This window comes from Bos javanicus, chromosome 29 (genome assembly GCF_032452875.1).
Source record: "Bos javanicus breed banteng chromosome 29, ARS-OSU_banteng_1.0, whole genome shotgun sequence".
Classification (NCBI taxonomy): Eukaryota; Metazoa; Chordata; class Mammalia; order Artiodactyla; family Bovidae; genus Bos; species Bos javanicus.
In genome coordinates, this window is record NC_083896.1 from 47,635,943 (window position 1) to 47,659,383 (window position 23,441).

Genomic DNA, 23,441 nt, shown 5'->3' on the forward strand with positions numbered 1-23,441 from the left:
ACCTGGAAGGTGAAAATCCCAGGTCTGAAAAGGTGCCAGAATCCAGCTCAGCAGAGTAAGCCACAGCCTGGCAGGAAGTAGGATCAGGACGTCAGCTCCCACCGCCTGTGCCTTCTCTTTCGCCCGGCTGCAACGGCGGCACCCTGGGGACCTCTGCGCCTGCCACTCTGGCTTTGCAGTCCCAAGCCCTGACCTTGACCAAGTTACTTCGCATCTCTAAGCCTCAGTTTCCTCATTTATCAAATGAGGCTAATACTCCCTGACTAGAGATTCTCCTGAAGAGAATCAGGTACAAGTGTAATCAGTGCCTGCCACATAGTTGCTGTGGAAGAAATGCTAGCTTGTTCACGCATTCTGCAGATGGTGCTCTGATCACTTACTATTTTCCTGGCACTGTTATGCACACTGGAGATGGGTTTTCTAAATATTAGTCTTGAATTTAGCTCACCAGACAAAGGTAGTGGTAAAAGAATTGATACTTTTAAACTGTGGTGTTGGAGAAGACTCTTGAGAGTCCCTTGGACTTCAAGGAGATCCAACCAATCCATTCTGAAGGAGATCAGCCCTGAGATTTCTTTGGAGGGAATGATGCTGAAGCTGAAACTCCAGCACTTTGGCCACCTCATGCGAAGAGTTGACTCATTGGAAAAGACTCTGATGCTGGGAGGGGTTGGGGGCAGGAGGAGAAGGGGACGACAGAGGATGAGATGGCTGGATGGCATCACTGACTCAATGGACGTGAGTCTGGGTGAACTATAAAGAAAGCTGAGCACTGAAGAATTGATGCTTTTGAACTGTGGTGTTGGAGAAGACTCTTGAGAGTCCCTTGGACTGAGAGGAGATCCAACCAATCCATCCTAAAGGAAATCAGTCCTGAATATTCATTGGAAGGACTGATGCTAAAGCTGAAGCTCCAAAACTTTGGCCACCTGATGCGAAGAGCCGACTCATTAGAAGACCCTGATGCGGGGAAAGATTGAAGGCAGGAGGAGAAGGGGATGACAGAGGATGAGATGGTTGGATGGCATCACCAACTCAATGGACATGAGTTTGAGCAAGATCTGGGAGATGGTGAAGGATAGGGAGGCCTGGTGTGCTGCAGTCCATGGGGTTGCAAAGAGTCGGACACAACTGAGCGACTGAACAACAAGTGGTAAAAATTCCGAAAGTGACTGAATGAATGAATGAGTGAGCAAGGTGTCCTCCTACTTCTCTACCAAAATGCACATAGTTTGTATCTGAAGCAGCAGATACGGCCCGGTGAAGGCCTCACACCTTTCCGCTGGGTTCCTGCCCGGGATGGAACTGCCGAGTTGGGGGTGAGGTGTGGCTTGCTTCGCTTTGCTCTCAGCTTATCTGGTGAGTGTAGGAGAATCTCCCTGTGGCACACATTGGTGTTTCTCTGAGGACCGGTGGTGGCGATCTCTACTTCACAGGCATACAGGCCATTTGGAAAGCCTCTCTGAGGGAAGAGCCTATATAAGTTTTTTTCCTTTAATTGGGTTGTTTGTCTTTTTTGACTCCTTTGTGAGAGGTGTTTATGTAGACCGGATGCAAGTCCTTGAGGTGTACATGTCTTGCCAATGTCTTCTCCTGCTTTGTCACTCACCTTTTGATTTAATAGTCTCTTTCGATCAGCAGACGTTCTTCAGTTTAACAGAGTCCAGGGCAGTGATCCCCTCCTTTGTGGTTATGCTCTCTGTGTCCTGTTGAAGGGATGCCTGTCCGTCTGGAGGTCATAAAGGTGGCCCCCTGCGCTCCCTCTAGAAGCTGTGTTGTGCTGTTTCTCCTGTTGTGAGCAAGAGGTCAGGGCTCATCTCTCTCCCTATGGCTGTTCACCCCGTTTGTAGATTTCACACCATGTACTGGAAAGAAGAACCCTTCTCCCGGCGGCAGTTGGGTAGTAAATTTACAAATAACAGTAGATACGTTTTCCTGTCAGACAGGATAAGTCCTCTAACCTGAACTCAGATTTTCTCTATTATTGTTGGCCTTTTACATTTCTATAAGTTCCACTATCAGCTTGTCAATCTGACAATCTTCTTTCTCTTTTTTCCTGTCTGTCTGTCTGTCTCTCTCTCTCACACACACATACACACCTTCTGGCATTTTGACATGGATCTCATTGAATCTATAAATCACTTTGGGGAGAACTGACAACATATACCGTATTGAGTCTTTCAGTCCATAAGCACAGAATGGATTTCCTGGTTTCCTTTGTTGAAATCATGCTGAAATCATGTATGTTCTTAGCTACTTCACTTGTTGATGCTATCTTAAAAGGCAAAAGTTTTTTACATTTTGTTGGTTCCTAGAATACGGAAAAATAATCAGCTTTTAAATGTTAATAATATAATCAATGACCTTGTCTAATACATTTCTTAATTCTAATGGTTTACCTGTACATACTCCTGGGTTTTCTTCATTCAGAATTATTTTGTCTGTGGACAGCACCTAGGAAGATTACCATTTGCTTATAAAGAAATTAAAATTAAATTTTGTTAATTTTAAAATATTATACCAACTTTACATTTCTGAAATAAATTCAATTCGGCCATAATATATTACCCTTGTTAATGGAATCTATTTGCTAATATTTTTGTTAAGGTTTTTGCATATGTGCATATGAGACTGTGACTTGTAATGTCATTTTTAGGTTAAAATGAATTGAGAATTAGTCTTTCTTTATTCCTGGAGAGTTTGTGGGAGATTGATGTTATTTCTTCCTGAAATATTTAGAAAATGTCACCAGTAGAACCATATGGACCTGGAATTCTCTTTGTGAAAAGGATTTAAATCATATGTCAAATGTATTTTATAGATGTAGGATATAGGGGTTGTTTGTTGCAGAAGACTCTTGAGAGTCCCTTGGACTGCAAGGGGATCCAACCAGTCCATTCTGAAGGAGATCAGCCCTGGGATTTCTTTGGAAGGAATGATGCTAAAGCTGAAACTCCAGTACTTTGGCCACCTCATGCGAAGAGTTGACTCATTGGAAAAGACTCTGATGCTGGGAGGGATTGGGGGCAGGAGGAGAAGGGGACGACAGAGGATGAGATGGCTGGATGGCATCACCGACTTGATGGACGTGAGTCTCAGTGAACTCCGGGAGTTGGTGATGGACAGGGAGGCCTGGCGTGCTGCGATTCATGGGGTCGCAAAGAGTCGGACACGACTGAGCGACTGGACTGAACTGAACTGATCTCTTGGTAGGAAAACTTTAGGACATTGTGTTTCTCTGGAATGTAACTTTCTCAACCTATTTCTGCACTTGTGGTGCCCTTGTGTGGTCTCTCTGTGTCTGTGGGAACTGCAGTGATGCCTGCCTCCTCGTTCCCGTTAGTAATCATGGGCTTCCTTCTCTTTATGCCCCTGAGAGGGACCCTGTGCAGAACCTTCTTCTGCACCTGCCTTTCTCTGCATCTCTTCCTCCTCACCCCTCCCCGTGAGGTGAAATCTCTGCCCACCCTGCACCCACACCCACTTTTGATACCATGCTTAAATATTCAGACTCCAAAAATCCTACCCAAAAGGCCCCTGGCCCACTTCCGGAGCCTGCGTGGGCCCCTCGCTGGACCACCGTGGGTCATTTTCATTGGCGTATAGTTGGTTTACAGTGTCTTTCTGTTGAATTGGTGTGTCATTATAAGACACCCCTTTCTATCTATAGGAAAACTTACCTTGAAATCTACCTTGTTTCATATGAATATAGCTATACCAGCTTTCTCTCTGATTGTGTTTGCATGTATAATTTCTTCCATCCTTCAACTTGTGATCACTCTGAGTCTTTATATTAAAGTGTGCCTTCTATGAATTGTATAAAGTTGAAGTTTAAAAAGAATCTAATCTGATAACTTTGTCACTTAATTGGAGTATTTATACATAATGTAGTTATATATGTATAATACAATTATATTTCAATCCCCACAAGACCCTATTATTGTTTTTTATTTATTTTTAGTTGGAAGATAATTGCTTTACAGTTTTGCATTAGTTTCTGCTGTACAACAGCATGAATCAGCGATATATATACAAATATCCTCTCCCTTCTCAGCCTCCCGACCCCCACCCCACCTCAATCCTCTAGGTCATCACGGACCCTCAAGCTGAGCTCCCTGTGCTATATGGCAGGTTCCTTCTAGCTATCTGCTTTACACACGGTAGTGTATATATATGTCAATGCTGTTCTTTCAATCTGTCCCGCCCTCTCCTTCCCCTACTGTGACAAGACACTATTACTCATTTTAAACAATCCGTATTTATTTAGATTTTCCCTCTCCTGTGTTATTGATTCCTTTTTACTTCCATTTGGAATTATTTCCCCTCTGTCTAAAAAACTCCCTTTAGTATTTATTTCCAAGCAGACCTGAAGACAATTAATTCTCTTAGTTTTCCTTCATCAGAAGACATCTTTATTCTACCTTCATTCTTTTCTTTTTTAAACTTACTTCATAAATCTTTATTTGTTGTTGTTCAGTCGCTCAGTTGTGTCCAACTCTTTGTGACTCCAGGGACTGTAGCACACCAAGCTTCCCTGTCTTTCACTATCTCCCAGAGTTTGCTCAAACTCATGTCCACTGAGTCTGTGATGTTATCTAACCATCTCATCTCCCTTGTCCTATGCATTCAACCTTTCCCAGCATCAGGGTCTTTTCCAGTGAGTCTTCTCATCAGGTAGCTGAATTACTGGAGCTTCAGCTTCAGCAGCAGCCCTTCCAGTGAGTATTCAGGGTTGATTTCCTCTAGGATTGACTGGTTTGATGTCCTTGCTGTTCACGGTACTCTCAAATGTCTTCTCCAGCACCACAATTTTAAGCATCAATTCTTCGGCACTCAGCCGTCTTTATCATCTAATTCTCACATCTTTACATGACTACTGGAAAGACCATAGCTTTGACCATATGGACCTTTGATGGCAAAGTGATGTCTCTGCTTTTTAATATGCTGTCTAGGTTTGTCATAGCTTTTCTTCCACGGAGCAAGCGTCTTTCAATTTCTTGACTGCAGTCACCATCCACAGTGATTTTGGAGCCAGAAGGTAACATGTCACTGTCACCACTTTTGTCCATCTATTTGCCATGAAGTGATGGGACTGGATGCATATCCCCCAAATCGACTTTAAATCCAGTCTTTATTCATAGAAAAAGATACCTATAGTACTACTTTAAGAATATTTTCTTTTCTTTGCGTTTCCATGGCATCATGAGCAAGTTTATTTGCCATTTAGATCGTCCACATATTTACAGCCCACCTTGAAAGATACTTAGGATATAAAATCCCAAGTGGGCTGTTGTTTTCTTTCAGCAATTTAAATATGCCTTTCCATTGTCTTTGGCTCCCATTGTTTCTGTGGAAGTGTTAGCCATTAACCTTATTATTGATCTTGTGACCAATAAAAGCACTTCTGGCTGCTTTTAAGACCTTTTTGCCTTGTCCCTTGTCCTCACCAGTCTCACTATTATATGCGGGCATACCTCAGAGACTGGCACACCTCAGACATGTTCCAGGTTTGGTTCCAGGCAACTGCACTAAGGAAATATCACAATAAAGTGAATCTCATGAATTTTTTGGTTTCCCAATGCATTTTAAAACTGTGTTTATTCTATAATATAGTCTTTTAAGAGTGAAAGAGCATTATGTCTTAAAAAACAATGTACATATTTTGATTTACTATCAACTACCCCGGGTTGCTCAGTGGTAAAGAATCTGCCTGCCAATGCAGGAGACGTGGGTTCAATCCCTGGGTCAGGAAGATCCCCTGGAGAAGGAAATGGCAACCCACTCCAGTATTCTTACCTGGAAAATCCCATGGACAGAGGAACCTGGCGGGCTACAGTCCACAGGATCACAAAAGAGTCAGACACTGCTGCTGCTAAGTCACTTCAGTCGTGTCTGACTCTGTGCGACCCCATAGACGGCAGCCCACCAGGCTTCCCCATCCCTGGGATTCTCCAGGCAAGAACACTGGAGTGGATTGCCATTTCCTTCTCCAATGCATGAAAGTGAAAAGTGACAGTGAAGTCGCTCAGTCATGTCCAGCTCTTAGCACTACTTAGAGACTAAAACAACCACAGTCGTTCAATTAAAAATTTTTTAACATTTTATTTCATGGAACTAACACATACGAAATAAAAAGCAAAAGTGTCAAAAGTTATTTTCTAAGTGCTTTCTTCTTTCTAGTATTTCCTGATTAATTTAATAAATGTTTGTTTTACTCATAAGAAATACTTTAATGTTAAAAACTACTAACCATTATCTGAGCCTTCAACAAGTCATAATCTTTTTCCAATATTACCACCAAAGGTCACTGATCACAGATCACCATACCAAACACAAGAATAATGAAAAAGCTTGAAATATTCTAAGAATAGCCAAGATGTTATACAGAGACACAGAGTGAGCAAATGCTGTTGGGGAAATGGGGCTGAGAAACTTGCTCAACGCAGGGTTGCCACAGACCTTCAACTTGTAAAAAAAAAAAAAAAAAATGCAGTGTCTGCAAAGTACGATAAAGTGAAGCACAATAAAGCCAGGTGTGCCTGTAGTTACCTGTGGTTTTCTTTGTATGCCTCCACTTGAGGTTGATAGAGCTTCCCACACTTATAATTAAAGGTGGCCTGATACCTGTCAGCATTGTGGAAAATTCTGAGTTGAACTCTTCTCTTCTGACTCCTTTGTTTATATTGCTTGATTTTTAATGATTTGACCCTGCTTCCTGGCACTTGTGGTAATGTCTCATTGACTCCCGGATATTACGTGTGAAAAATGGGGTGGCTCTGAATGACGTTTGCTTCTCCCAGAGAGGGTTTTAGGTTCTTTGGCTCGTTCCTATCAGCAATGGAGGTGACTTAGGCTGGACTACAGGATTTGGGAAGGCTGGTCTCCCTCTGGAATGTTGTAGCCTTTGGGGGTTCTCGTCTGAAACCTGGATAGTTTACCAGAAACTCCCCACCCCACCCCACCCCACCCCGGCCTCCTTGGTGAGCCCTGAGTTGCAGTTTTTGCTTTCCCAGAATCAAGAAACTGCCCACATCTCTGACTGCCTTTGCATCCTCTTAACTGTCACTCTCTGCCTCCGTTCTCAGCTGCTCAGCCTTGTGCGTGAACAACTTGGAAACAGACTGAGCAGAATGTTAAATCCGGTTCTCCATGGCCTCCTCCTCTCTGGGATCTTAGCCCTTGAGTCCTGTCTGCCTCGGTTGTCCTCCAATTTCTCTCAATGCCTAGAGGGTTTTCTGGTTATTTTTTTCCAGTTTCCACAGTTGTCCTTGGCAGAAGAATGTCTCTGACACAGTCACTACGCTGTTGTGGCCAGAAGCAGAGTTCCCATTCTGCATCTTACCAGCCGCCTCCTGCAGATCCTTTTATGCCTTTGAGGGGCGTGCACACCGCGTGGCCGTGAGAGTTGGCATTTTAGACTGACAGCAGGGACGGAAGCCTACTCTTGGGCTCAAGTGGTCAGGGGAGGGTCCCTACCTCTGCTGCTTCCAGTGTGACCTTGAGTGGGTCACTGGATCTGTTGAGGCTTCAGTTTTGTCATCTGCAAAGTGGGTCTGATGATACGTGTGCCGTGTATCTCATAGACTTTGTGTGAGGATGAGCCACAGGGAATGCAGCCAAGAGGACTTTGAGAAGACAGACATGACTTTTTCTTCTTTAAGTAAGAAGATGCGGTGGGCCCTGAATTCAGAACCGAATCAGGATGAGAAGCTTTCACTGTGTGGAGTGCTCGAGAGATTTATAAACATCTGCCAAGGACAGGTGTGTGCTCCAGATATCCTTCCCCAGGAACCTATCTTCCAGAAGACCCTAAAGACATTTCCCAATTTTGCAAGCAAAGGCAGAGTCCCGAGAACAAATGTGCACGGTCCTGAAGGGATCAGCCTGAAGCGAGGTGGGCAGAGGGTCCGGAAGCTGCCCTCCTTCTGGGGCTCCATCCGCGTCCCCTCCACAGGGCTCCTGTGGACTCTGCACTTTCTCCATAAAGGGTTACTGGTCCCACGGCACCACGGTCACCTGCGTGCATGTCTGCTCCCCTGAGACCAGGTGGGTCCCAAACCCAGCTGCTCCCCGAGCCCTTGGGGGCAGTTGAGAATCTCAGAATGTGAAACCTGACCTAAACATTAGCCAAGACACTGAACTTCCCTGGGGCAGTCACTGCCATAGGCCCAGTGTGCCTGGTGCTGTGTTCGTTGAGGGGGTCGGGGGGTGGTGGGAGGGAGGAGGCAACAGGAGCCTTCAGCCCCTCTAATCCCAGCAAGTTCCACCCTGGTCTGCTGCCCAGTAGCCTGGCAGCAGGAATGGGCGTTTTAGCTGAGCGAGTCTTGCTTTTCTCAAAGATAAGATTACAGTTATGCTAACGCAAGTCTTACCACACCACCTGGCATTTTTACCCTTTGCTGGGAAGCCCAGCCTCCCCCAAGCGTCTCACCTGCCACTTTCTTGATGTCTTTTTACATGTGATAATGAAAATCGGGCATTCTGTACCTACCCACCCTGGGCTTTGGAAACCCCTTGGTTCTGGAAAAATATGACCAGCTCATAGCACATCTTTTTTCCCCCCTTCTTTTGGTGGCTCTTTGACAAATCAAAGTCAAGCCACCACAGTAACTGTATTTAATATGGCGCGGGGGGTGGGGGTCCTGACTCTGACCTCAGGGCTTTCCCACCCCTCTTCTCTGAGATGCAGGTCTTTATGCCTCTGGGAATCTTGTGTTCTCTTTATTTCCCTTGTTCTCCTGTTGATTTCTTCTTCTTTTTTTTTTCTTCCACTCCTTTCCTCATTCCTCCTTCTTTACTGGAAGTCTCCACGCTTTGGAAGTGGACTGGTGCGTGCAGGTGGGGAGCACTTTCCCAGCACACAGAGGGAGGCTGTTCCCACGACGGGTACCTGGCAGACTTATCACTTGTTGAAGGAAGGAGGCTTCTGAAATGCCAGGCAGAGCCCTTCCTGCTCCCGAGATCATGCTGTGGCGGGGGAGGGGGGGTTGGAGCCCCAGCCTGGGGGGTAGATCGGGGCCAGGGCAGGGTCTCGCAGCCTGTATCCGCAGAGCAGAAGCATGGCCATGCTTCGGGCACCATCCATTGTCTGGCTGTTGGGAAGACCCCTATGTGGCTCCTTCGCCTCTCTCCCACCCACCTCCCGCCCCCAGGGCTGGTTCTCTGACCTCAGCCCCACAGACGGGAAGGAACACTTCTTTAAGTCCAGATGCTTATCTGAGAAAGAGGTTCCTCATCCCCATCGTGAGCCCTTGCTGGGCCTCAGCACTTTTTCTCTGTTCTTGGTCCTATTTCTGCTCTGGAGAGATTTTTCAGCGGGATGCCCTGGATTGAGATGAGCTTTAAAATTGCCCCTAGAGGTCAGACAGATGCGGATCCCTCCCTGTTTACACTGGCCTCCAGAGTTGAGGCAGTGGTCAGTGAAAGACTGGGTCCAGGTCAGACCAACAGAAAATAAAGGTTTTCCTTTTTCCCTCTTCTCTCTAACTTTTCTTCCCTTTCCCTTTGCCATGAGTTTTTTCCCTTCCTCCACTTCCCCGATCCCCAGATGTCTGTGGGCCTGATGCTGGTTGCTCTGTTCATCTAGTAAAAGTATGTGGGAAGAAAAAGTCATTTACACTTTAGTAATTGTCAAAGCTGGAATCAAGATTGCTGGGAGAAATATCAATAACCTCAGATATGCAGATGACACCACCCTTATGGCAGAAAATGAAGAGGAACTAAAAAGCCTCTTGATGAAAGTGAAAGAGGAGAATGAAAAAGTTGGCTTAAAGCTCAACATTCAGAAAACTAAGATCATGGCATCTGGTCCCATCACTTCATGGGAAATAGATGGGGAAACAGTGGAAACAGTGTCAGACTTTATTTTTGGGGGCTCCAAAATCACTGCAGATGGTGATTGCAGCCATGAAATTAAAAGACACTTACTCCTTGGAAGGAAAGTTATGACCAACCTAGATAGCATATTGAAAAGCAGAGATATTACTTTGCCAACAAAGATCTGTCTATTCAAGGCTATGGTTTTTCCAGTGGTCATGTATGGATGTGAGAGTTGGACTGTGAAGAAAGCTGAGCACCAAAGAATTGATGCTTTTGAACTGTGGTGTTGGAGAAGACTCTTGAGAGTCCCTTGGACTGCAAGGAGATCCAACCAGTGCATCCTAAAGGAGATCAGTCCTGGGTGTTCATTGGAAGGACTGATGCTGAAGCTGAAACTCCAATACTTTGGCCACCTCATGTGAAGAGTTGACTCATTGGAAAAGACTCTGATGCTGGGAGGGATTGGGGGCAGGAGGAGAAGGGGATGACAGAGGATGAGATGGCTGATGGCATCACCGACTCGATGGACGTGAGTCTCAGTGAACTCCGGGAGTTGGTGATGGACAGGGAGGCCTGGCGTGCTATGATTCACGGGGTCTCAAAGAGTCAGACACAACTGAGTGACTGAACTGAACTGAATTGTCAAAGCTATGGTTTTTCCAGTAGTCGTGTACAGCTGTGAGAGCTGAACCATAAAGAAGACTGAGCACCAAAGAATTGATGCTTTGGAACTGTGGTATTGGAGAAGACTCTTGAGAGTCCCTTTCACTGAAAGGATATCAAACCAGTCAATCCTAAAGGAAATCAACCCTGAATATTCATTGGAAGGACTGAGTCGGGAGCTGAAGCTCCAATACTTTGGCCACCTCATGTGAAGAGCTGACTCATTGGAAAAGACCCTGAAGCTAAGAAAGATTGAGGGTAGGAGGAGAAGGGGATGACAGAGGATGAGATGGTTGGATGGCATCACCGACTCAGTGAACCTGAGTTTGATCAAGCTCCAGGAGACAGTGGAGGACAGGGGAGTCTGGCGTGCTGCAGTCCATGGGGTCGAAGAGAGTCGGACACGACTGAGACACTGAACAGTAACAAAAATTGCATGGAATAGATCAGTAGTTTGCCTCTTCTCATGAGATTTGCTGCCTCAATGAAGAGCTTAGGGCTGCAATGCAGACATTCAGGTGGTTACAGGAGAAAAGGAGTTAAGGACGGAAGAGGATGCTCTCTAGGAGGGCCACTCTAGAGCCCAAGCAGTCACACACACCGAGCTGCTGACCCCGAGTCCTCACTTGGCTGGCATCTGCCCATGTCCCAGAACAAAAGGTTTTGAAAATGTGCAGTTGAGAGTGATTCATGGCCTGATCGAGGACAGGGAGTAGAGAAGTGTGGCTGCTTGTCTGGGCAAGGGTGAGGTGCGGGAGCTTTGTTGGATGGCCGACTAAATCCTGGACATCGTTCCCACGATGGGCTGGTTCTGTGGGTCTCCCAAGCCTGGAAGCAGAGATGTCTGCTCTCCTGCAGAATGTTAAAAACCTCCACACACAGGGATGAAGCCAGCCCATCATCTTGACGTCCCTGCCACGGTGGACGGTGGATGAAGGGCCCCCCCTCCCCCGCCCCAGGCACAGCCGCACCACAGTCAGGAGGGAGGAGGTGCCCACCCCGCGCACACACACACACCAACTCAGCTGGCTTGGTCCCTCCCCCATCCAACCCCCACCCCCTTGCTCTTAAAAAGGAAGCAGCAGGGCAATCATTAGAAATCCTTTTATTTGCATGAAAACAGAGTCTGGTTGTCAAAGTCTTCCAAAGGTCTCCCTCTCCTGAGTGGCTGTGCATGTCCCCTTCGTGGTGAGGCCACTGTGGCCACTCATGGGAAGTTGCTCCCCCACTCTCTGTGTGTGTCCCCTTGTAACATCAGGGGGACTGAGGAACAGCACTGCGGCCAGGGGTGGAGGGACTCCGATAAGACGGATGAACCGGCAGCCCTCAGCCTTCCCCACTGCCCTCCCTTCCCTCCAGGCTTCACCATCTCCCCTCCCAGACCCCTGGGGCCCTCAGCTGCAGACCCACTCGCTCCCTGGAGCAGCCATCCCCTCCTCTTCATCCTCCTGGTTCCCGGTCACCGGTCACCGTTTACGGCTCTGCTGAGAACCACTGGCTCTGGAGAACTTTCCAGAACCTACCGTGATCCTTCTTTCTTCCTCGGGCTTCTCCCCTGGTTTTCTGACTTCCCTGGGTGACCGTAAAGCTCTGTGTGGGCACATGTGTCTCCCTGCTTGTGTCTGGGGCTCACAGCTCCCTGGCCGCACACAGTGGGACCTTGACGGCACTCGGCCACTCAGTCGTGTTCTGCTGTTTGTGACCCCATGGACTGTGGCCCACCAGGCTCTCCTGTCCACTGGAATCTCCTGGCAAGAATACTGGGATGGGTTGCCATTCCCTTCTCCAGGGGGCCTTCCCGCTGCAGGGATGGAACCCAGGACTCACGCGTCTCCTGCACTGGCAGGCACATTCTTCACCACTAGCACCACCCGGAAGCACTGCTGCCTGGAGCCCAGCCCTGCTCCCTTCCTCCTGCAGGTCAGAGATCTGATGAGGGCTCCTCCCCGGGGTCCTGCAGCTTCTGGACCAGAGGCCCCAGGACTCCCTCCCATAGCCCCTCCATCCTCTCGGCTCCTGGGGGAGAACCCATTTGTGACGATTCCAGGCCTTCTGCAACCAAGGCGGGTGACTCAGGGGTTGTTTGAATCAGATTAGAATTACCTGTTAGTCGCAACAGTGCTTGCTCTGCATGGTACTGGGGTCTGTGGACGCCAGCAAAGCACACATAATCACTCATTCACACTTTCTACCAATATTTTTACAACCTGCTGTCTGCTTTGCAGGGTGCTGAGAACACCTCAGAGTGACAGATAAGGGCCCTGATTCTCTGGCATAAAGAGAAAGTCAACAATCGGGTGACAATTGCTTCGAAGCAAAGGGGCAGGGTTGGGGGATGGGGAAGGCCTTCTGGAAAGGCGATGCCTGAGCAGAGACCCGAGGGGCAAAGGTCACTCCTGTGAAGCCATTAGCAAGTGTCTGGCCACGGAGAGGAGATCCAGCCCTCATCTGAGGAAGAGCAGTCTCCTCTTACGGTCCCAGAAGTCCACAATGCTACGATGGGAGAAGGAGGTGGGGCCTGCCACCTGGTTCCTCCCTTGCAAGCTGACCACAGATGTCACGGCAGCCGCAGAGGTCCATCCAGCTCCGAGGCAGGGGCCTGTGTGCCAGAGTCACAGCCCAAAGCCATAGGCCGGTGTCCGTTCTCAGGCTGGGGGGGCCGAGAGGTTTGGACTCCCCCTGGATGGCAGAGCGCCCCCTCAATACACTTCTCCTCACAAAGCGGTTGACGTGCATCTGCTCACAAGGGCCTGGACCCATCTCAGGACACCATCTGCAGTCTTTTGTCCCCCCTTGTTTTCCTTTTGAAATTATCAGGTCGGTGTTTTTCCCTCGGTTCTTTTCTCATCCTAGCAAAGAACTGAAAGGACAGGCCAGGACAGTTCGGGCAGGCAAGATTTGCTAAGCAAGCAGCAAGTAGTACACGCTCAAGACGTAGGAGCAGACCCACCCCCACGGGAGTGGTTCCACTCCGGTTAGGTCTCCCTGTTTATGTCCTTTGTTCCCTCCCCTAAGCGTCCCGGAACCCTGATTGGTTCTGTCCCAGGCAAAACAGGGCTTGTACCTAAGACCAATCAGGGAAGGGAATGTAAATAAGGCATGTGCTCAAGGCCAATCAGGCAAAGGGGCGTGCTGGGCGTGCCTTCCCCCCGGAGATTCCCGCTGTAGCCTGCGGTGCCCCTTTTTGTGGGCTTTCCCATTCTTTGTTTGTGCTCTGCGCGGTTCTTCTAATCACAGCTTCCTCTAACCACCATCTTGGACTCCTTTTTTCTATTCTAACTGCCTAACAAAAGGAATTGGGAGCACTGATGTCCTCCCCAACAAAGGACCAGGTGGGCTTTCTCTTCTGAAAGGGGCTGGAAGGAGCCAGGAGTGACTCCTCCAGGAAGAGGAGGGGTCTGGGGCTGAGGTCAGAGGTCAGCCTCTCTGCCAAATAGGGAAGAAGTTCAGTTCAGTTCAATGGCTCAGTCGTATCGGACTCTTTGCGACCCATGAATTGCAGCATGCCAGGCCTCCCTGTCCATCACCAACTCCCAGAGTTCACTCAAACTCATGTCCATCGAGTCAGTGATGCCATCCAGCCATCTCATCCTCTGTCATCCCCTTCTCCTCCTGCCCCCAATCCCTCCCAGCATCAGAGTCTTTTCCAGTGAGTCAACTCTTCGCATGAGGTGGCCAAAGTACTGGAGTTTCAGCTTCAGCATCATTCCTTCCAAAGAAATCCCAGGGCAGATGTCCTTCAGAATGGACTGGTTGGATCTCCTTGCAGTCCAAGCAGGAGGGAAAAGTGGATGGTTATAAACACCTCAAAGAACTTGCCCTGAGAATAGAATTGTGGAATAAGACATCAATTAATTAAAAATTCCTCCTCCAAGGGGTTCTCCTGCCACATAAGGGTGGGTGGAAAGAGTTGTTGTTGTTGTTCTTGTTGTTCTGTTCAGTCGTGTCTGACTCTTTGGGAAACCAAGGGCTGAAACATGCCAGGCTTCCCTGTCCTTCACTAACTCCAAGAGTTTGCTCAAACTCATGTGCACTGAGTCAATGATGCCATCCCACCATCTCATCCTCTGTTGCCCCCTTCTCCTCCTGCCCTCAGTCTTTCCCAGCATCAGGGTCTTTTCACATCAGGTGGCCAAAGTATTGGAGCTTCACCAAGGCAGGGAGCGAAAAAGAAGACATTTGGTTTTCCATAAAGCCTGATTTCAGATGTAATAATTCTCGCACTCCAAGCAGAGAAACTGGCTCTCAGACACCGCTTTGGGAAGTGATGGTGTTGTAGGCCAGGGTGCAGGTACCACAGAAGGGGCAGGCCTGGGCCTCTGAGATCTGCAGGACTGCAGATCCTGGAGGATCTGGGTTGCGGTGGGGATGAACTTCTGGGTGGACCGTGTAAGTGTGAGGACATGACCTCCGTGGCCTCGGCCTGAAGCAGCTTGAAGTGAGGCATCAGTTTCCAGCCAGAGGTTGAGGTCAGGCCGCAGTGGGGAGAGCCCCAGATCCTAGCCACTAGACCAGTGGTCAGCGACAAGGCCCTGGCCCTTTGGCTTTGCAGAAAAGAATTCCCACGAAGATGAAAAGTAGAGAAACAAGTGTTTATCAGGAGGAAAAAGAGTACTGTACGTATGTAGACACACAGGGCAACTCACAGGGAGAGTCGTGCCCTTGTGGTGGTTTGAATCACTTTTATGGGGCATCGCTTCTGGGTTTCATTTGGGGCATCCCTGGTGGCTCAGATGGTAAAGTATCTGCTTGCAATGCAGGAGGCACAAGTTCAATCCTGGGTTGGAAAGATCCCCTGGAGAAGGGAATGGTAATCCACTCCAGTACTCTTACCTGGGAAATCCCATGGACGGAGGAGCCTGGCGGGCTACAGTCCATGGGGTCATTAAGCGTCAGACACGCAACTTCGCTTCACTTCCTTTAGCCAATCATCTTGCTTTGCCGGGTTCTGAGTCCCTATTTGGTTTACTTCAGGAAACTCCCACGTGTGCGTGAGTGTCTCTCAGCCGAAATGGATTCTGGTGAAGTGGCCTATGGGTAGTTGACATCACTTACGTAGGGTGGTGTCCCCTCTCTGACCTCCAAGGAACTTTCTAGTTGGGAAGGGCTCCTTGACTTTGAGAATGAGAAATCCGTGGTCTCTTATCTTTTATCAGGGCAGGGCCCAGCCTCCTCTTTCGGTTGTCATACAATTGATATTTTGGAGTTTCTGTCCACGGGGAATGAACGTCAGCTGCTTTCCAGGGTGGGTGGCCCATCTACCTCCTGCCTCAGGGGGAGGTTACACGCTGTGGGCCCATGTTTAATGCTTTAGGATGAGTTGGTCTCTGTGTGACCATGTGTGCGTGTGCGTGCGTGCGTGCGTGCATGCATGCGTGCGCAGAGGTTGAAGGGGCCAAGTGAATTCCTCGTGGGTTACACAGACATTCCTCTCTCTCACTCTCTCCCTTCCTCCAAATATTTCACATCTTAATAGAAAATGCTTCGGGGCCCACACTCACTGAACGACCGGCTCAGTTCTGTTCCTTTGCCCTCGGTCCTCATGGCTTACTTTCTGGTGTCATTTTCAGGCACGGAAATCTGAAGTCACTGAATGAATCACAACAAAATAGCCCGGAGCTGACATTCTAGCCAAGAGAAGGGGTGGGGCAGACAAGAAAGGAGACAATGAAGGGAATTATGCAGTGGGTGGGGGGTGGGGTGAAATCTGCAGAGAGAAACAGAAATGGATGGATGGGGTAGGCAACCAGAGGACGAGTGCAGGGATGGGCAAGCAGATGAGTGAACGGATGAATGAATGAATGAGCACATCTGTGAATGAGCGAGTGAGTGAATGAGTGAGTGATCTGAATGAATGAATGCGAGAATGATGAATGAGTAAACAAGTGAACGGATGAATCAATGAGTGAGTGAATAAAGGAGTGGGTAAGTCATGGGTGAGTGAATGAAAGACCCCTCCCCCCTTCAGCCCAGGCAGTGCTATCAGAAGAGCCAGGGGCCAGGAGCCCAAGGGTCGAGGAGTCCTCTGGGCAGCAGGAGAAGACACCCCACCCCATGCTCTGGGCCAGCATCTCAGACAACATCTGCTCCCACGCTCAGGTAGTGGGCACAGACAGCTCACACGTGGCTGAACTGGTGCTTAGCTTGAGGACCACGGAGGATGCCCTCCGGTGGGTCAGATGATGCCTTTCAGGTCTGGAAATAGAGAGTTCTCTTTCCTCCTCCACTAAAAAGCCTGTGTGGCCATCCGTGTAATCAGAGAGGTTTGTAATTAAAGACTAAACTGTCAAAATATTTTAGGAATGTGTCTCCAATTGGCCCTTAGCAAAGGTGGTTTCCTAAAGTGGCCATTTTTCCTCAATCAAAAGGGTCTGATATAACCCCACAGGCAGTATGGTATGTCAGAGTTTTTCATAATAGTCTCCCTTTTCCTGGTGATAAAACTAATTTGTGTTCGTCGCAGAAATCTTAGAAAACACAGAAAACATAAAGCAGAAATAACAGCCATCCAACACAGTTGCCCTGCATAATAAGAAAAGGCTTCTTATTATGTAGCTGGGCTATGTAACAGTAGCTATGTAACAGTAGCTGGGCTGTTCAGGCCCTTGAAACAGGGCTTGTCTGAACTGGGATATTCTGTGCATGCATAAAACACACATTAGATTTCAAATTCTTACGGGGCAAAAAGAATGTCAACTAGCTCTTCAACAGTTTTTATACAGATCACATGTTGAAAAGATAACATTTTATAGAACAAACTACATACGCTATTTTATCAGTTTCCCTGATGATTTTTATTCTTGTAATACAGCAGAGGATGAGATGGTTAGAGAGCATCACCGACTCAATGGACATGAATTTGAGCAAACTCTGGGAGATAGTGAAGGACAGGGAAGCCTGGCGTGCTGCAGTCCATGCGGTCGCAAAGGGTCGGACATGACTTAGCAACTGAAATATTGCATAGCTATTTCAGCATTGCAAATTGCCGGTGGTTCACATCACGTTCCTACTGGACAGTGCTGTTGCATAAGGCTCTAAAATCTACTCCTTTATTGCACGAGAAAGTTACACCAGGAGGATGAGTTCCAGGGTGCCAAACCCAGAGGAAGTTCCAAGTTCTGATCACCAGCACTGGGACAGGAAGAGCTGGTGCCCCTGTTCATCTGCTCTTTCACACCTCCCCAGAACATCGGGTCTTTGCTTTGGGTTAGGTGTCCAGCCAGGCAAGCCCCAGAATACTGGACACAGTGAGCTTGTACCCGAGAGAAGCTTGCAGCCCAGCAGCTCGGCTGCAGGATGGAGGCTCTGGACCTAGCGGAGGTCGTGACACAAAACAGAAGCTCTGCCCTGAACCACTCACAAGCTAAGGCACAACGACAGGAACAGCGAGCTTTCCTGGGAAAGGTCATGGCCCCACAAAAACCCAGATCTTTTATTCTGACTCTGGAATCTCACAGGAAAGCTCCAGGATCTTCCCATAACGACAGCTAAGCCTGGTCTTCCGTCCAAGGATTTCTGGTTTTGCTTGATCTTTGGGGAAGCCATGTGAGGTCACACAGGGTAGTCCAAGAGGATCCGCTCTAGAAGGAGACTCAGGTAGCCAACCCAGGCTGTGACATAAGGGTCTTTAGGGAAATAGAGGGTTGTGTGTGGCCACTGAACGCAGGAGGCAATAATGCGTGTGATGCACTTCGATACGTGCACACGTGCGTGTGGAAGAGGCAGGCGGCTGGGCTGTGTGGGTGAGAGCAACTCCCTGGGTTCACACACTCCAAGGGCACTGGCTGAGCAACATCCCAGCTCTGCAGACTGGGGATTCACGCCACCTTCTGCCCAGAGCACCTCGTTCTCATCTCTCAGGGGCTCCACGATCCTGAAAGCTCGCCTAGTGTGGTGTAAGCCCAGATGAGAGTGACCTGTGTGTGGCACTTGGAAATCTTTTATTCTCTTGGGGAACGTTGATGAAAGGAAATGGCTGCTACTCAGAGTAGGGCAGGCTGAAGCTATTTCATTCTTTCAAGCCCCAAGAAGGAACATTAGGCCTTTGGATGGGGCTTTCATTTTAAGAAGCAGGCAATCAGCATACTGTGAGCAGAGTCTCCACACTCTGCTGGGCAGGGTGGTCCAGGGCTGGCCCAGTCGCATCCTGCATTCTATCCCTGGTGGGTGGGATTTCTGATGCTCAAGCTCCATCATCACGGGGATTTGGGTCATGATACCTGTAGGATCACTAGTGTGAAGGAACTGTTGGAAACCCGGTCTGGACTTCTCCCCAAATCTCCAAAGAAAGGACCCCAGGCGGGGTCGGGGCTGGGGAGGGGATACATCTGTGTGAATCCACTTGCAGCTGGTTGTAATCACTGTAAGAATGTGAGTTGATGTTTGCAGAGAGCTTAGCACGCTTCTGGCTTATAGTAAGTGCTGCCCCACTGCTTGTTAAACAAATAAACAAACAGGGAAATCTGTATTGTGCCAAAGATAGGAGGGGTGGTGAAGAGTGCAGAAATAAAGCAGAAGGCATGAGGAGGGTGGAGCAGAAATGGGCTTGAGTGCCTGGAAGGAGGCAGCAGAACAGAGATGAGCAATGCCAGTCAAGCCAGAAGGGCTTCCAGGAGGTGAGGAGATGGGTTCTAACTTACCCTGGGCGTGTTTTTAGAGTTCCTAGGAATTCTCAAAAGGCAGGCCTTGGATTAACGTCTGAAAACCCGCTGATGGAAACAACATCCATGGATTCCGTTGTGGGGGGAAATCCCCTAGACAGAACTTCATGCTTTGGCCGCGGTCCAGAGCCCTGAGCTGGCAGACTCCATGCCCGCAGAGTGTCCCCGTCCAGCTGCAGCTCGCCAGCTTCTGCTCAGGGTTCTGACATCATTCGAGGGAAGGAAATGACAGGGGTCCAGTCTCCCGCCCACCATATCTCAGTTATAAATGCCCCAGGCATGTCTCCCCTGGGGATAATTACATCCCAGTCAGTTTTAGCAGGTTAGGTCATATACGTGTAGGGCATTCATTTCTTTCTACAGGGATTGCCCACCGGATATTCCAAGGCAAGGGGGGCGAGGGGCCCAGCTAGCGGAGGATGGGGGGGCCTGCGCTCACAATAGCCCTGAGTCATGAGCTTCTCACTTCTTCCATGCTCCTCTCCCCACCCGGGAAGCCCATGACTCAGCAGCATTTATTTAGCACCACTGAGCACAGAGATCCATCCTGGGAAGACGGCTCCCCGAGCAGGCATGGCCAGAACTGAGGGGCAGAGCAGACTGGCGTGCCCTGGATTCTGCCAGCCCCTCCACCAAATGAGAGCAGCTCTGGGGGACAGGGAGGCATCTGTGTATTTTATTAAAAACAACCCCAAACTCCCACCTCATGAGCCTCTAATAAAAAGCCAAGGACCTCGCTAGGCTTCCGTCTTCATCAGAGAAACAGAGGTGGGAAGATCAACCTCCTGGGTTTCCCTTTGATGCCTGGGAGCAGGGTTCTCAACAGGGAGTGGTTTTGCCCCAGGGGACACCTGACAATGTCTGGAGATGTGTTTGGTTGTCACACTGGGGAGGGAGGGGTGGGAGGGAGTCAGGGAGGCTGCTGAGCATCCTACACGGCACAGGACCGCCCCCAGGCAAATTACGGTCCAGCTCCAGCTGTGTTTAGAGCCAAGCGGAGAGACCCCATCCCCACCCACACCATCCGGCAGAGCACCTTATCAGAGAGACCCTGGCGGGAATGACCCCTGCCTCGGGCTCACCATGCCCTCTTCTGCTTGCTCTGCAAAGCTTGATTTGCTCGCCTGGCAAGGCTCAGACATGTGCACTAGGCAGGCAGACGGCAAGACGTTCTTGATCACACCCGACGTGCAGGAAATGAAACTGATGTTCCAAAGCGGAAAGGAGCCCCTCTAGAGCTTCTTGCAGAGGAGACCCTCAGCCAGCTGTGTGCTAAGTCTCCTCTCCTGTGTCCCTTGTCACTTTGTGCCTGCACTCCTGGGGACTATTAAAAATGTCAGCAAAGCCGAAAGTGCCCAATGGTGGTTGACGTCACAGGGACAGGAAAGGGCAGCACGGTGGTGGAACACAGCGAGCCGGGAGGTCCAGATCTTCCCATAATAAAAGTTAATGAGCCCAGGTTTTAGTAACTCGTGAACGAGAATTAACCCTGCTGGTGAAATCAGTCCCCGTGGATTTTCAACCATGAGAATCACTGAGTCAAAAAAGAAGAAAACGCAAAGTCGATGCAACAGTTTATCTAGAAAATCTGTTTATAAGCAAATAGCGACTCAGAGGAGAGACAGAATTCCAACGTGACGGCCCGTGAGACAGCCAACGGAAGGCAGCGAACCCAGAAGGAGAAACCATCACCAGAACACAAGGCACTCTTTAAAGTCCTTCGGGGCTCCCCAGGAGGGCACTAGTGGTAAAGACCTGCCTGCCAGTGCAGGAGATATAAGAGATGTAGGTTCGATCCCTGGGTCAGGAAGATCCCCTGGAGGAGGGCATGGCAACCCACTGCAGTATCTTGCCTGGAGAATCCCATGGACAGAGGGGCCTGGCGGGTTACAGTCCATGTTGTCGCAAAGCGTCGGACACAACTGGAGCGAATTAGCATGCATGCGTGCGAAGTCCTTCTACTTGCACTACTTTTAGAGGCATCTCTCTAGAAGAATCCCATCCCCCCTTCCTGATTTGAGGGGAATGTAGTTTTCACTTCTTGTTGGTCCCTGGGATCCCCAGATCCAAGAACCACAACCCCACCTCCGCCCCTGGTCCAGGCCGTAAGCAGCCCGGAGTCAGAGTTGGTCCCGGCTGACACATCCTTGTACCTGCTCTGGGCACTTCCCCTCCTTTTGATGAAGCACCTCTACACCATCCTCCTGGGAAGACTAGGAGAGGGGGCAGGAGGAAACGGATGAGGGAGGGGAGCAGAACAGGGACATCTACTGATGTGCAGCGGAGAAAGGGATGCTGTACAGGCAAGCAGATAGCTTGAACACGCGAAGGCATGAACCACAGAGACAAGAGGAGAAACACAGCCTTTGAGGTGACGCTGCAGGGAGCGCTGGCCTGGGAGGACACAGGGAGCTGCCCAGCCTAAGACACGGTCCCCTCCCTGCAGCCCCCGGGTCTCAGGCACAAGTCCCAGAGCCCGTCCCGGGTCAGTGGTCAAGCATCACCTCCCAAACGTGTGGGAATGTCAATGTCCCCAGAGTTGAGGAATTACCTTTTTGCTCTTTCTTCACAAACTGTATCTCATTGACGTCAGCAAGACTCTTTGCCACTTAAAAATGAATTTAGAAAGATGGTACATTAAGGTTACACAGTTTTGGTGGTTTACCAACAAGGATGAATGAAGTTACATAAGCCTCTGTGTGTGTGTGATGAGTCTTCCCAATCTCAAAAACCTGAACTTTAAGGGGCAAGATCTCCCAGGTGTGGCAGAGACCGTGGAAAACTGTTTCTGATGGGCCTTTGGGCAGCCAGCACACTTCTCCAAACCAACTCTAGCTGTCCAAGGTGTAGTAGGCAAAGAGTCCTTTAGGGCCACTCAGCTCCTGTTGGCAAGGCCAGCCCAAGGATGGAGTAACCTTCTTGCTTTTCTCCAAGTTCAAGAAACTGACAGACTTGAGCCTGAATGGGGGAGGGGAGAAGGTCATGGCAATGACAAGATGACAGGAGTAGTGATCTTGACCATGGCCGCCACTGCCCAGCGCCGCTCCCCCCAGCCCAGGACTGAGCTCATACACGCTAGACATTCACGGGAGAAGACGGAGGCTTCGTGAGGTTTAAGGAGACTGGCCCAAGGTCACAGGGTTGAACAGTGCCAGAGCGGAAACAGACCCCACCCCGTCTCCCCCACCCCATCCTGTCCGATCCCAGAATCCATTCTTGAAGCCAAAACAGGCTGCTGCTACCAGGACCTTAGAAGGCAGCTTGCCATCATTTCTGTAGACCCCGAATGCTCCTCAGATCAGATCAGATCAGTCGCTCAGTCATGTCCGACTCTTTGCGACCCCATGAATCACAGCACGCCAAGCCTCCCTGTCCATCACCAACTCCCGGAGTTCACTCAGACTCACATCCATCGAGTCAGTGATGCCATCCAGCCATCTCATCCTCTGTCTTCCCCTTCTCCTCCTGCCCCCAATCCCTCCCAGCATCAGAGTCTTTTCCAATGAGTCAACTCTTCACATGAGGTGGCCAAAGTACTGGAGTTTCAGCTTTAGCATCATTCCTTCCAAAGAAATCCCAGGGCTGATCTCCTTCAGAATGGACTAGTTGGATCTCCTTGCAGTCCAAGGGACTCTCAAGAGTCTTCTCCAACACCACAGTTCAAAAGCATCAATTCTTCGGCGCTCAGCCTTCTTCACAGTCCAACTCTCACATCCATACATGACCACAGGAAAAACCATAGCCTTGACTAGACGAACCTTTGTTGGCAAAATAATGTCTCTGCTTTTCCGGCCGTGCAACTATTGAGCATCAACTGTATGGAAAATGAAACCAGTGAAAGTGCTGGTCGCTCAGTGGTTCCGACTCTGACTCATGGACTGTGTCACAGCAGCAACTGCAGGAACCCACTGCAAGACCAAGCGGAGTAAAGAAAGTGCTGTCGTCGAGGTACAGACACGCTCTTGGGCCTGAGTGAGGGGCCGTCCAGGGTGGCTTTCTGGAGGAAGTGGCATTCGGAACATACCTAGAGGAACAAACGGGAAATGGAGAGGCAGGAAAAAAGGAGATACCATCCCCACTGGGCAGGGTTGCTAGTGTGAACCCCAAAGGCTAAATCGGAGCATGGCTGCCTCTGGAGACCTTCATCCCCCTCCTGCAGGGACGGAGGATTAAAAATGACCCGGGAACACCTACCAGGGGCCGGGCCCCTGCTAGCCCAGGGAGGAGAGAGATCAAAGCCACCTTCCCCATCCCTCAGGGAGGTAGCAGAGATCACACAAGGAGTGCAGGCAGCTCTGC

The 23,441-nt window shown here is 49.4% G+C and overlaps 1 protein-coding gene across 1 annotated transcript in view; it reads left to right on the plus strand.

Annotated features, from left to right (window-relative positions):
• The window catches only part of ANO1 (anoctamin 1), a 189,268-nt gene that overhangs the window by 69,395 nt on the left and 96,432 nt on the right, over positions 1–23,441 (plus strand). The window lies entirely within an intron of this gene.